General features: G+C 41.1%; 1 protein-coding gene and 1 non-coding gene across 2 annotated transcripts in view; one reads left to right on the top strand and one right to left on the bottom strand.

Moving 5' to 3' along the window:
* LOC123517115 overlaps positions 1–15,000 on the bottom strand; it is a 219,653-nt gene that overhangs the window by 46,079 nt on the left and 158,574 nt on the right.
* On the top strand, positions 1,426–1,499 carry Trnaa-cgc. The gene has a single exon. It is a non-coding gene; the product is annotated as a tRNA-Ala (tRNA).

Consider the following 15,000-nt stretch of genomic DNA (forward strand, 5'->3'; position numbering starts at 1 on the left):
TCACCGCTGAGTTCTGCCAAAATAAGGACTCAGAAGCGTCTGAGGTGCATATGACATTTCTGATAGCGGAGCCGTGTAGTGATGATGTGCCTCCTTACAGAGGTATCTGCTGCCGTCTCACTCATAGAGCTGGAGGATGGGACTCGTCCACTGCACAAGTTGTGAGTCCTGCCGAGGCCGAGGAGCGAGAGTTGGGACGATCACTCTTGTGTTGCAGCACGTCCCATCTCAGCGGCCTGGCTTTGAAACATATTAAAGGTGTCCTGGAAGGCTGATATTGAGGGAAGACGCCGGTAGTGAAGGCGATGACCCTCCACGACGCAACTCACGTGAGATGGTGTGTGTCGATGCCTCATTAGAATGCACGGTGCTTCCTGCCTTCGCTTCCTGGAAGGTGGAGCAAGTGTCCTGACAACACTGGCTGAGGAAACCAGTCAGGCGGGATAACTGGCTGGGAGCGCGTTTGAGATTTACAGGTAAAACTGACTTGCAATGAAAGGAGCGTGCTGGTATCTTGGTGACGCCCAGGTTTCAGAGGCAACACTCTAAGCAATTAATTCACTTGAAGGGAGATGAATGGTTTTACATCAAACAAGAAGACGGTTGTTGGGTACTTGTATTTCCAACAACGCTAACTGACCTCTCCTCACAAGCTACTCGAGAGGAAAAATCACCCACCAGGAAGCAAACCCTACAATGTCTAACGCCAGTCACACTAAAGGCCAGGGCACGAGTCAGAAGTGTTACGCATCTTCACACCCAAAAGGACTGTGGTAGCCTCCAGTGAGAGAACAAAAAATCTATACATACCAATAACATACTAGTCCAAGCCGTCCGTCGTTTTCAAGAAAGCTAAAGCAGCAGGGCAGAAAGTTGACGATGACCTGCAACTTTTTTTCTTATTTTTCCTGTTGCTGTTGAGAGCCAATTTATCTCTTACGCTTCCAGTGGCTTACTTCCCCCAGGACATACTGGACGAGAACTTGGGAAGGAAGACGGCACGACGATCACCAAAATAAATACCAAAGTGCGTGACGTGTTAAGTGACTTCAGAGGCTCAAGTATTTACGGTGAGCTGACTTCCTGGTATATTTTGAGGAAAGAGAGAGAGAGAGAGAGAGAGAGAGAGAGAGAGAGAGAGAGAGAGAGAGAGAGAGAGAGAGAGAGAGAGAGAGAGAGAGAGAGAGAGAGAGAGAGAGAGAGAGAGAGAGAGAGAGAGAGAGAGAGAGAGAGAGAGAGAAGGAGGAGAGGATAAAGCGCACCACCTCCACACTGAGCGCCCTTAGAAGAGTGTCCTTTACGTCTTGATCAGATGAAGTGAGTAACAGCCTAACGATTATATCTGTCTTCAATGGACGTGCCGCCAACTATCCACACACACACACACACACACACTGCAGCAGATCAAACAGTGAAACGCACACACACCGCGTAGTGTAATGGTTAGCACGCTCGATTCGCAATCGAGTGGGCCCGGGTTCGAGTCCCGGGGGCGGTGAGGCAAATGGGCAAGCCTCTTAATGTGTAGCCCCTGTTCACCTAGCAGTAAATAGGTACGGGATGTAACTCGAGGGGTTGTGGCCTCGCTTTCCCGGTGTGTGGAGTGTGTTGTGGACTCAGTCCTAACCGAAGATTGGTCTATGAGCTCTGAGCTCGCTCCGTAATGGGGAAGACTGGCTGGGTGACCAGCAGATGACCGTGGTGAATTACACACACACACACACACACACACACACACACACACACACACACACACACACACACACACACACACCGCATAGTGTAGTTGTTATAAAGCTCGACTCACAATCGAGAGGGCCCGGGTTCGAGTCCCGGGAAGCTGCGAGGCAAATGGGCAAGCCTCTTAATGTGTAGCCCCTTTTCACCTAGCAGTAAAATAGGTACGGATGTAACTCGAGGGGTTGTGGCCTCGCTTTCCTGGTGTGTGGAGTGTGTGTTGTGGTCTCAGTCCTACCCGAAGATCGGTCTATGAGCTCTGAGATCGCTCCTTAATGGGGAAGACTGGCTGGGTGACCAGCAGGCGACCGTGGTGGTGGTGGTGAACACACACACACATATATGTCCATACTTTTGCTCCCCCAAGTTTAATAACTTCCGATGTGGCAAGACCCGAGGCTGTCCTTCTCTCGGACCCTCCATCTACTTCAACACCCGAGGCTGGGACCCGCTCGCCCAGGAAGACCCATTGTGCTGAAGTAACCCTCGTCCCAATGTGCTGACCGGGGAGAATGGAAGGACATCTCCATGCTCGTAAGATTTGTCACAGTTTTTAATACCTTCCTTCATTAATATTGGCAGCTTTCGGATTGGCGTGAATTAGAGAGAGAGAGAGAGAGAGAGAGAGAGAGAGAGAGAGAGAGAGAGAGAGCTGAGGAATGTATGGTGTTCTCAAAGGAGTTTCATTCCCCAAATCACGTCTTGGGTAGCTATAAACCAGACAGTAAGATATAATTGTGTTGGATGAGTGTATCATCAACAACTTCACAGTAATCTCATGACGTGTTTCCAAATTCATTCTGCTTACTATCTGGTAATTTTATACAGCTTCAGAAACTCATGTGGTGGATTAAAAGTGTGAAGACTGTGGACATTAATCTTCTAACCCTCATAGACACTTCCTAATGTCAATAAAATAGTCTAATCCACAAATCTCAAGGTAAAACATGTATCCCAGTATTTTACGAGTTAAGGTGTTGAAGGGAATGTTGTTCGTACCATCGTGTGAAGCTGGCAATGATCCTATGCGTGCTTACCATGCTATGTAATTGTTGTGGGCGAGTAGATAAATGATACACAATACCTTGGTGACGTAAATATTCAGCAACCTCGTATTATTCCCAAATTTTCTTCACACTACCTCTTGTTTAGTCAAAATAGAATAACTTGAATATGGCTGTGAAACTAAATCATTTGCAGCACTTTGATAATCTTAACTTTCACCAACTTCATAACATTTTCACACGCCAAATCTAATGAAACAGATGCGCTGATGTTGAAAAGGGCTGACATGATTATCCTCTTGAATCATGTTAGTTAGTCAAGTCATAAAAGAGTGAGAAAGATAGAGTTCTGATGGTTAAGTAACTAAATTATAACGACTTTGATAATGGAAAGTGTCATCACCATCTTTATGACATTCTCTCGTGAAAAAAAATACAATAGAAAATAAGTGGCGTGGTAAATACTACAAGAATCTACAACCTTTTAACCTTGACTGTAACCAAACCAACCAAACCAAGAAATAATGGTCACTCCTACAGCTCTCACTTATTCTACTCTCACCTCCCTCCCACTGTTCCCTTAACCCCACTTCGTAATCCATCTCTCCCCCTTTGTTTCTCCTCCCACTCAGTCGTAACCTCATTATCTTTCACTCCACCGCTCTCGCATCAGTCATTCCCCCCACTCCTTCCCCCCACATATACTCAACATCACCTCCTTTCTCTCCTCACTCCCCTCCACTACCATGTCAGTTTATCCTTCACTTCAGCACTCTTTCTAAGTTGAGTTTTTTTTTTTTTACGTCCTTGCCGATACTTTTCTTATGATTCTAAATTTTTTTTTTTAATCAATGAAGCTACTACTATATTCTCTCTCTCTCTCTCTCTCTCTCTCTCTCTCTCTCTCTCTCTCTCTCTCTCTCTCTCTCTCTCTCTCGATCTCTCTCTCTCTCTCTCTCTCTCTCTCTCTCTCTCTTTCTCTTTCTCTCTCTCGTTCCTCTTTTTCAACTATTCGTCTCATTTTTCCGTTAACTATTCTCGTATCTTTCCTCTCTCTCTTTTTTTTCCCTTTAATTTTTCTCAGTATTCTCTCTCTCTCTCTCTCTCTCTCTCTCTCTCTCTCTCTCCTCCTGTTGGCCTTCGCCGAGGCAAGACGTGTCCCTCCGTGCTCCGTGCTACCTGTTCCACGCTTACTACTGTTGGATACAAGGATGGACGAGCAATCTTTGAAAAGGCTGCTTGATTCCCAAGATCAGTCATTTTGCAGTGCACTTGATATATTCGGAAAACAAATGGAGGTGAAGATACAGTCCTTGCAATCAACTGTCCAAGATGTTACGAGGAGCTTGAAATTTTCCCAGAAAGAGGTCGACGACTTGAAACAGGAGGTAAAATGTAACGAGGCAACCATCAAGCAACTCAGTGACGATCTTTCAGCTAATTGCAAGGTAGTTCAGGAGCTGAAAGATAGATGTAATTATATGGAAGATTATAGCCGACGAAACAACCTATGTACAAATTACTGGCATTGAGGAGGAACCTGGTGAAACTTGGGGAAAAAACAGCTGTTCTGGTTTCAAAACTTCTGGAGAACAAGCTCGGCCTGCCAGGTGTCGAGCTTGAACGAGCACACAGAGTGGGTCAGCGATTTGAGCATCGATCGCGTCCCATAATTGCTCGTTTCACCAGATACTGTGATCGGGAAGCAGCAATGAGAAATGTTTCTAAGCTCAAAGGAACACGAATCTTTTTCAACGAAGATTTGTGTCCTGATTCTCACAACATCAAAAAAGCTCAAGTCCCTGAAATGAAAGAAGCAAAAAGTCGTGGAAAAATTGCCTATTTTCGACGCACAAAGTTAATTATGAAAGACAGGATACAAACAACTACACAAGGAGCTCGTGCTGAAGTATCTCGGGGCTCTACTTCTGCCCCGGATGGAACACCAGTTCGAAGCGATGATGATGGTGGTAACGAAGCCTCCGCTAGTTCTCATCATCTGAAGCAATATTCAGCTCTGGGATCCAAGGCTTCAGCTACTACTCCAAGGCATAGAGGTACCGAATCCAAGGCTGGTGATGTCACACGAGTGGAGGCTGCTGGTGCGTGGAGGTCCTCTGCTGGGAAGGATTCGACGCCCGTGAATGATCCAGGAGCTGCTGGTTATGGTGTGCTGGCTACTTCCGCTGGTGGACGTGCCGGGAGCTGTGCAGCTGATGCCTGTGCTCACAACCGGCCGTACCGGAGGAACTACCCCGCGCCCATCGGTACAGCGGTCTTCTTCCAGGAGCAGCTCACGAACACAAAAGAAACAATAAAAGACTAACAAGTAAATGATTGATGTTACTAATTTGTGTGTGATCACCAATATGTTTTTCCCTTTGATAATTTGAGTGATTCAGAATTCCTTGATGGGATAAATGAAAGTAGTAAGTTTCCATTCAGTGTTATAAATAACTTAAAATTTGAGCGATTTAATTTCAATGATGATTATGTACATGGTCATGTCATTTCTATACCTGAATGTAATTGTTGTTTTTGTGATTCGGGTGAATTATTGAAACTTTCTTCCAATACACTTAAATTATTAGCTTACAATATATCTAGTGTTCCTCAGAATTTTGAAGCTTTTGTAGATCAATGTTTAGATCAATCTGGTATTTCTTATGACGTAATTGTTTTTTTGTGAAACAAGATTGAATGACTCTAACTGTTCACTATATCGTCTCAATGGATGTAATTCATTTTTCAGTAACAAGAATACACAGAGTGGTGGTTTAGCATTGCTTCTTCGCAATAGTTTTACAGGGTTTATATTACAAAATTTGTCATTTAAATTGCCTTATATTGAATCTCTGCTTATTCAAGTTATTCAGCCAGTCAAATTTATTATTGGAATTATTTACAGACCACCAAATGCAAATTTCAGTGAATTTATTTCTTCAATTAATGATATTTCTGATATTTTAGTTAGAGAAAATTCACCATGCTATTTGATGGGAGATTTAAATGTCAATTTATTACGAAATGATAGGAAAACCTCTGAATGTCTAAATCTTTTATATTCTTATCTCTTTTTTCCAACAATTACAAAATCCACAAGAGTTACTACACAATCAGTTACTCTAATTGACAATATCTGGACAAATAATTTAGAACACCATCGAGTAAGTGGCATTTATCATATATCTATCAGTGACCATTTCCCAGTTTTCAGTTTCTTTTCCTTAAATTTTAGTCATATTCGATCAGAACATATAAAGATCTAAAAAAGATTTTATGATGATTTATCAATGCAAGCATTCAGAAATGATCTGGTAACCTTTCATTGGAAATCTGTAATGGTTCAGAATGATACAAACAAAAGCTTTGATAATTACATGTCAGGATTTTCATATCTGTATGACAAGCATTTTCCAATAAAGACTTTTACATGTAAAGAGAAACATCATAATAAACCATACATAACTGCTGGTATAAAAAAATCAATAAAACATTGTAATAAACTTCAAAAATTATATGCTAAATGGCCTCTTACTTATGGGAAAATTTTTAAACAATATAGAAACACTCTTACTGCTTTGATTAGAACAGCCAAAGATAATTATTATAAATCACAATTAGGACCAACTCTGGTAATTCTAAAAAGTACTGGGAAACAATTAATTCTATTTTTTGGGTAAAATCTCTAAATAAAACTTCCTGACTATTTTTTTCGAAGACAAAATGTTGAATGACTCAAAGGACATTGCTGAATCATTTAATAATTATTTTTGTAATGTTGCAGAGATATTAGCTGACCAAGTTCAACAATCATCTGTACCATGTATTTCATTTATGCCAGAACCAATGCCATATTCTTTCTTTCTTTGATCAACTACGCTGTCAGAGATACAAACCATAATTAAGGATCTTAAGATAACTTCACCAGGTTTTGACAATATTAGTATCAAGGTTATTAAAGAATGTTCTAATGAAATTTCCCCCTTTCTTGTCCATATAATTAACAGTTCCTTTAAAGAAGGTTCTTTTCCTCAACAGTTGCAGATTGCTAAAGTTATCCCTGTTTATAAAAAAAAAAGGGAAAAACTCTTCACTTAAATTATAGGCCTATATCTATACTTCCAAGTTTCAGTAAAATTTTTGAAAAGGTTGTTGTTGTAAGATTGTTTAATTATATCTCGAATTGTAAAATTCTAACTGATGTTCAGTACGGGTTCCGTCATGGCTACTCCACTGAGCTTGCTGTTTATCAGTTGTGCAAAAATACAAATAATACTATTGATAATAAGGAATTTCAAATCTCGTTATTCTGTGATCTTTCTAAAGCCTTTGATTGTATATCACATTCAATTTTGATAAAGAAACTAAATATTTATGGTGTTCGGGGAATAGCTCTCCAATGGTTTAAAAGTTACCTTGGCTCTCGAAAACAATGTACAGTTGTTAATAATTCTGTGTCATCATTTTCTCCTCTCACCCATGGTGTACCTCAGGGATCAATTTGGGTCCAATTTTATTTTTATTGTATATAAATGACAACGCGCACTACTAATGAAAATTCCTTTTGTTTGCCGACGACACCACCATACTAGGTAATAATTTGCATGAATTAAAGAATACCTTAAATTCAGAAATGCTGAAAGTTTTAAATTGGATTAGAAGCAACAAACTAACAATTAATGTTTCCAAAACTCATTATATGATCTCTTCATCATTATTACATCAATCACCACCTATAGAAATATATTTAGATAACATATTACTAGAGCAAGTGGAACAATGTAAATTTTTTTGGGTAACTATAGACAGCAAGTTGAGGTGGAGTGGTCATGTCAATGAGACCTGTACGAGGCTCAGTAAGATAATTGGTATATTATACAAAATACGCAGGTCTTTAACAGTGGATTGTATTAGGCAAATTTACTTAGCTTTAGCATATCCTCATCTTATGTACTGTTGTGCAATTTGGGGTGGGACTATAAACACTAACCTTGAAGCCTTATCTATTATTAAAAAAAAATTGCTACGTGTCATGTCCAGCAGTAATAGGTATGCACATACACAACCGCTTTTCGAAAACTTTAATTTGTTAAAACTGTGTGATATCATAACTTTGGAACGTGTAACTTTATTTATAAATCAATTCATAATTTTCAAGTTGACTGGTTTTCAGTTTATGCCAAATACCTATAATTCTCGTAGGACAAATAACTTAATACTACCATTGTATAGAACATCACATGCTCAAAGGTATATAACATATAGAGTGAAGCAGTGGAACCAACTTCCCCAAGACGTGAAAGATACCTCTTCTTGTAATGTATTTAAAAATAAATTAAAGAAAATGTACTTAGAGAACACACTGTAATAGTATTTATTGTAAGTAGTTGTAATTTGTGTAATATATATATATATATATATATATATATATATATATATATATATATATATATATATATATATATATATATATATATATATATATATATATATATATATATATATATATATATATATTTTTTTTATATATTTTTTATTTTTTATATATATTAGTTACTTATTGTTACTTATTGTTAAGGCCCGTTTTGCCCTTGTAGGCTAATGACTGTTAGTATATAATTCAGAAAGTCTGTTTAAGAGCTTAACTCAACAGACCTAGCCCTATGATTTGTATATATAACTAAATGTATATTGTATGATTCTTTTCTTGGGCCAATAAATGTATCAGTATCAGTATCTCTCTCTCTCTCTCTCTCTCTCTCTCTCTCTCTCTCTCTCTCTCTCTCTCTCTCTCTCTCTCTCTCTCTCTCTCTCTCTCTCGCCACTCGTCTCACCTTTCCGTTAATTATTTCATCATTCATTCTTTTCCTTCCTTTCGTTCTCCTTACTTCCTTTCACATTTCACCCTCATCTCCGCCCCTGTTACCACCACAGTCCTCTCTCTCTCTCTCTCTCTCTCTGGACTTGCTAATTTCATTAAGGGAAAGGCCACTGAGGTACTGTGGACACGCTTCTCTTTCTCTTTATCTATCAATATGCCTCTCCGGGTGTTTACAGGCTCTTTCTTTCCACAAGGTTCAGAATGTCTCTTTCGGCAGCGCTGAGTACTACTCTCTCTCTCTCTCTCTCTCTGTTTGAACGCGCCGTGCCAATCTGCCTGTCCGTTTGTTTGTCTATGTGTTCTTTATAACGTCCCAGCTCGAAGTGTTTATTTGAGAGAGAGAGAGAGAGAGAGAGAGAGAGAGAGAGAGAGAGAGGGGGGGCCGCCGTGGTACAGTGGAACCATGCGTGCTTTGGGGTCCGAGGGTCTCCAAGCGCACGGGTTCGAATCTTGTCCACGATTCGAGTGTAGGTTGGGCTTCCTCACTCGGGGCAATGGTTTCCTAGCGGGTGGGCTTCGAGATAGGCGGTACCGTAAACAGTATCCCCTTTAGCCCATCAATTCCCGTGAAAAGCCCACATGGTATAAATAAAAAAAAAAAAGGAATAAAGTAGACAACAAAGATAGACCGATAAACAAACAATCAATGCTGGAAGACGAAATCGACGAAACAGGAAAACAACAACAAAAACAACAGTAAAAAAGGAACAAAACAGACAACCAAACGAAAATAAATCAACCAGATGGCAAGAGTGATCACCAAAACAGACCAACACACACACACACACACACACACACACACACACACACACACAAACAAACAGCGAGGATATCCACCTACCCAAACGAGATATATACACGCAAACACATTTAGCTGGCAGCGTGGCGTGGCGTGGCGTGGCGTGTGTGTGTGTTTGAGGGTGAGGTGGAGTACTGGTGGTGGTGTGGGGTGGGACGGTGGGTACTCATATATCGAAGTGGCGTTCTGTCAGTCTACCTGTCCGCCTAACTGTCCGTCCAGCTGTCCAAGTGTCTCGCTGCACGGTAGACAGGTAAACAAGTGGCTAATGTCAGTCACTCTGATCCATCGAAGTTTAAAGGTCTTTCTGTTTTTCCACTTTACTTTTCCCCCATCCCCGACATCTCTTTGCTTGTTTGCTTGCCCTCTCTCTCTCTCTCTCTCTCTGATTTAACGGTAGGATAGTTTTTTTTATTTATCGAAAAGCCTGTAAGGTCTGTTTTCTATACGAGTAGACATCTCTCTCTCTCTCTCTCTCTCTCTCTCTCTCTCTCTCTCTCTCTGTGTTATATAGGAGCGCAGAGGTGTTAGCGCTGATTGCAGTCACCGTACAGCTTGCCATACCCTCGTTTATATCTATCACAGCGTCCCGGCCATCTGTCTATCGAGCGCAGAATCTATCGGCCGCTCCCAACCAGCATTTTCTCTAAGCTGGGATAGAAGCCCTTTTTGTTGTATCCTTCTCTCTATCTCTCTCTCTCTCTTTTCTCTTTCACGTACAGTCGATATCTGTGTATAGAGAAGCGAAGGATGGCCTGTGTGTGTGTGTGTGTGTGTGTGTGTGTGTGTGTGTGTGTGTGTGTGTGTGTGTGTGTGTGTGTGTGTGTGTGTGTGTGTGTGTGTGTGTGTGTGTGTGTTGCGTTGTAAGAGAACAGGTTTTTAAGAAGGAATCAAACGGTGAAAGACTTTTTATTTTGGTCGTTCAGATCATTTCACGGGACGGTGTTGCTTCTACGTATAGGCTCCCCACATCTCCATATTCATCCAACTTTTCATTGTTGCCTGAAAGTGGGATATCACTGCTTTGCATAGTGAAGTTTTGACTGTCTGAATGTATGTTTGTATGTAAGTGTTTGTCTGTGTGTGTGTTTTAATCTGTCTGTCCGCCCACCTCTCTCTCTCTCTCTCTCTCTCTCTCTCTCTCTCTCTCTCTCTCTCTCTCTCTTTCACGAGGCTCTAGACTAAGCTATTAAAATCTGTATCCGGCGAGATGTAAGTTTCCCGCAATGGAGTGAATAACATGTAAATCTCCACAGAATATTGAGACAGAGTGCATCACACACTACATACACTATTCATACTTAATACCAAATATTTCCAGGGATAACAAAATTCTTTCTAATACACAGAATTCCCTGCCCTTTCCCGGAGCTTCCCTGTGTGACGTGAACTGGAAACGTGTCACAGGCAGACGCTTTCAGATAACCACTTGTTGAGCTGGCCAGATTCTTCCTCCTTTCTTTGCCTCGATTTATTTCTATTACTCTCCTTCGTGACCTTGCGTCGAGGAGGATTGCGATGCACGGAAGAGGTGTTGGCTGTGTCCGTGCATGCGTGATCTCTTTCCTGTTCATAGTCGAGAACCTGATGCCATTAAAGTGTCTCCACGTAAAGGCGCTGCATCACTGGGACTCGTCACTGCCACTGTTATCCCGCCACTCCTCGGCCTGGTATTACCGTGGCGATCGGTTGTTGTTGCTTCACGAGTGCCCGTCATTGTCTGCACATCTTGACAAGGGACAAGGCTTTGTGATAGTGGAGGAATGGATGGTATGACTATGCTGGGGAAAGTTTCCTTTATCTTCTCTCTCGATCTGACTTGACATTCGAAAGTAAAAGAATAGTGAAGGTAAGAGAAAACTTTAAGACTAACCTTTCTGGGCCGTGCGTTCACTGAATCACACAAGCGGCACATTCATTTCATCCTTCCTCTCCTCCTCGCCCCCCACCTCCAGCACAATACTGCTGCTCGCGCTTTTTATTCTTGCACCAGCCAAGGCGTTCTTGTTCCAGCGTGAAGGCGTCCCTTACATACATTGTTGATGCTTCAAGATACGCGCACCATCGTGACAACCTGTTTCCCTCTTTCCTAGAACCGCTGAGGCGCATTATTTTTACACGTGAACGATGGCACAAAAATAAGTGACGCATTGTTATTTGACGTGTTGTATTTATCTTCAGACACGATAGACGCATTTAAAAGCCGTTCCTCTTTTGATACAAAAAAACCTCTAACTTTTCATATTCATGCGAGTTGGAGTTAAAAGATGACACTTCTCCATATTCATCATAAGACAACAGCTCGAGAAACACACAGACAGACATGCATTTGGTGACAGGTCTCTTTGTGTACCACGGAAAGACTTTTTTAATATATATTTTTATCCCCTTGGCCAATCTCATGAATACATTACGATAAACAAAAATTCTGGAGAATCTATAAATGAGTCCAATCAACGACGTTCCGTGAAACTTAATCAAGTCCTCATTTAACTTTATTCCATGAACATCACCTGAGCACACGGCGCGCTTTGCTTCTCGGAGTTGGAGCCTATTAACTGAGTTGTGGGTGTAGTAGACAACCCTGAATTGAAGAGAGGAAGGGGACGCCCACAAGACTCGTCGCGGCAGCAAAGTAATCAATCGTGCTAAAGTTGTTCAGGAGGGAGCTGCTGCGCGGGGCTCTCTCAAGGAACGTCCCAGGAAAGAAGACTGAAGCAACGCAACCGACGACTCAAGTTTCTCATTCAGGATTCATGGAAAGTAAAACCAATGCCATACCTCTGCGTGGGGCATTGTGCACATCTGCCACTGACGTCACGCGTCCCTGACTCACCACAAAGAAACCTCCAGCGGGCGCTTGGGAGTCTGTTAAGTAAAATATCATGTGGAGAGTTTGATGTGATGAAAACAGAAACACAAAAGAAATCTTCGTTGCGAACCAAGAATAGCGACACAAATAATAGCAACACCATTTTTTCCTGTTCCATTGTCTGGCTACGTGCGTTTTTTTCTTAAGAGGACTATTTGTGGATTCAGTGATTCGGCGTCTTCCCCTCACTACCATCACCGAAGGACTCTCGCGCTCTCTCACCAACCATTATGTTCTTCTTTTCACTTCCACGTGTGTATCTTTATATGAATTCTCAGTAACAACATAACGACCCGAAGGAAGTAAAAGAATCAAATTTACGAATTCAGACACACACACACACACACACACACACACACACACACACACACACACACACACACACACACATTGATCACAACAGTGTCTGCTACAAAACGTCCTCTACGTCTCCCTTCAGTTCAATAAATCAGCATAGAATCACCCAGCAAAGCATTACCTCGTCAGGAACGGACATGGCAAGTCTGTGTCATTTTTACAATAATACAAATAAAATTCAACAAATAAACAAACAAATATGCTCTGCAGTATTTCTCCTCGGTACGACTCAAACTTCAGAGAGGAAGGAGCATGAGGACGCCAAACAAATTGAAAATACTATCGAGACTTTTCTTGAGCTTCTTTCTTTCTCCGTCGAGCAGAAGCATCACTTTTTTTCTTATTTCGTTTGCGTGTGTGCAAGGTTTTTCGTTGTAACCTTTGGCCTGTTTCCATTTGTGTATGTAAAAGGTGTGTTCTCCTTCCAGTGTTCCCCTAAAAATAAACAGGCTTGTATTCTGCACCTTTTTTCACGCGGCGCATTCACCGCACACGCGCAGCATTTATTACTTCAAACTTCATCCGCATTTTACGAGTCAGTAATTCTGAATTTTCCCTCACTTCCGGAGGCAGCTACAACTGGGAACGATAAAATAAAACCAGACGATGAGGAAATGAGCTACTAACCCACGTAAAGACTCGGGAATTAAAGATGAGATATTTCTTAACGTCAGCAACACAACGCTTGCTGCAAAACAGTTTCGCAGCACAACTCCCGTGCGTGTGGTCCTTTCCTGGTTTGCGCTCCTCCCTCTCTTAACAGTGTAACGGTACAGGAAGCTGCAAGAAGCCAGCGGGTCTGCACATGACAGTCTTGGTATAAAACCTACATGCCTTTGTCCACCTCTATTCATTTTATTTATTTATTTTTTTTTTATATGAGAGAGACTCTGAACAAAGGCTACAAAACAATGCAAAAACAGTCCACTAAAGATGTTAGTCCCTTACAAAGACAGTCCGAAATCAAGTGCAAAATTACATTGTGAAGTGTAAATTCATCGATCTTTTTAAAGCTCCTTATTGACTCTGCGCTAACAACTTGATTACTCAGTCTATACTCCACTAATTAACCACTCACTCAATCTCAAATCCATTATTTTTCCTGCCCCCTTTTTAATTTAAATCTATCAACCTTTGAGTACCATGACGCGTTTCCACATTTATTCTGCTTACTATTTGGTGATTTTTTATTGCTTCAGAAACTCATGTAAGGGATTAAAATAGTGAAGACAGTGGCCATTAATCTTCTGACTTCCATAGACCTTTCCTAATGTCAATAAAATGGTCTAATCACACCCAAAACTCAAGGTAAAAGAGCGTCCCACTACTGAAGGGGTTAAGTTCCCGCACTTGACGCTAAGGTAAGAAACAAAACAAAGGAACCTATTAACTCTTTCACTGTTAGACAAATATTTTCCTATATCTACCAATAACTTTTTAGAATAACATGCTACAGTCTTCCGAACAGTTTTGTAGCCGAGAAAAGAAAAAAATCTGCTCTTTTTATATTTTTTCTGTATCCTGCAAACATTTCTTCATACGTTAACAAGGGAAAAACATAGTAGTGGAGATGCTAAAGAGAGTATTATGTGTTTCCTAAGGGGTGTTGTTAACGAATCTTCCTTGACATCACAGACAAGTAAGTGATCAAGCTAAACGGAACTGAAGATTAAGATTAGCAAGAAACATCACGTTTGATACAAAGATGGTTATTCAGAAACGCTTTGTTTTCTCATCACGACTACTTTCAACGGGTACAGAGATGACAGACCGTATTCTTAAGGCAGTTTTCCTTTATTTGATATAGAAAACTTGTTAAGCACTTCAGTAACATGACGCGTCTCCATATTCATTCTACTTACTATTTGATGATTTTTAAATAGCTTCGGAAACTCATGTGGAGGATTAAATTAGTAAAGACTGGTCATTAATCTCCTGACTTCCATAAAAACCCTTTCTAATAAATCTAAAGTAGTTTAATCGTACACAAATATCAAAGTAAAAATTTGTCCCAGTACTGACCGGGTTAATCTGTCAGTAGAACACATAGAAACACCTTTCAAAAAACACGTGCAGCTTTAACTACGTAGTGTGGGTGAGGCGCAGAGGTGTTTCACAATATGAGTCATAACAGCACGTCTCCTGCATTATCTCAGCATTAGTAGAGAAGACGTCTTGAAAGGGAGATGGCGGTGCTTTTATTGTCCGTGATGCTGTGATGAACGTCGTGTTGCTGCCGCTGCTGTGTCTTTCTGTGCCGCTGCTGACCTCATGAAGCTCTCCCCAAATTATGCCTGATTATCATGAAAATCTGCATAGTTCTTAGGATCATAAGTTGGGTTTAGTG

The sequence above is a fragment of the Portunus trituberculatus genome, chromosome 41 (genome assembly GCF_017591435.1).
Source record: "Portunus trituberculatus isolate SZX2019 chromosome 41, ASM1759143v1, whole genome shotgun sequence".
Classification (NCBI taxonomy): Eukaryota; Metazoa; Arthropoda; class Malacostraca; order Decapoda; family Portunidae; genus Portunus; species Portunus trituberculatus.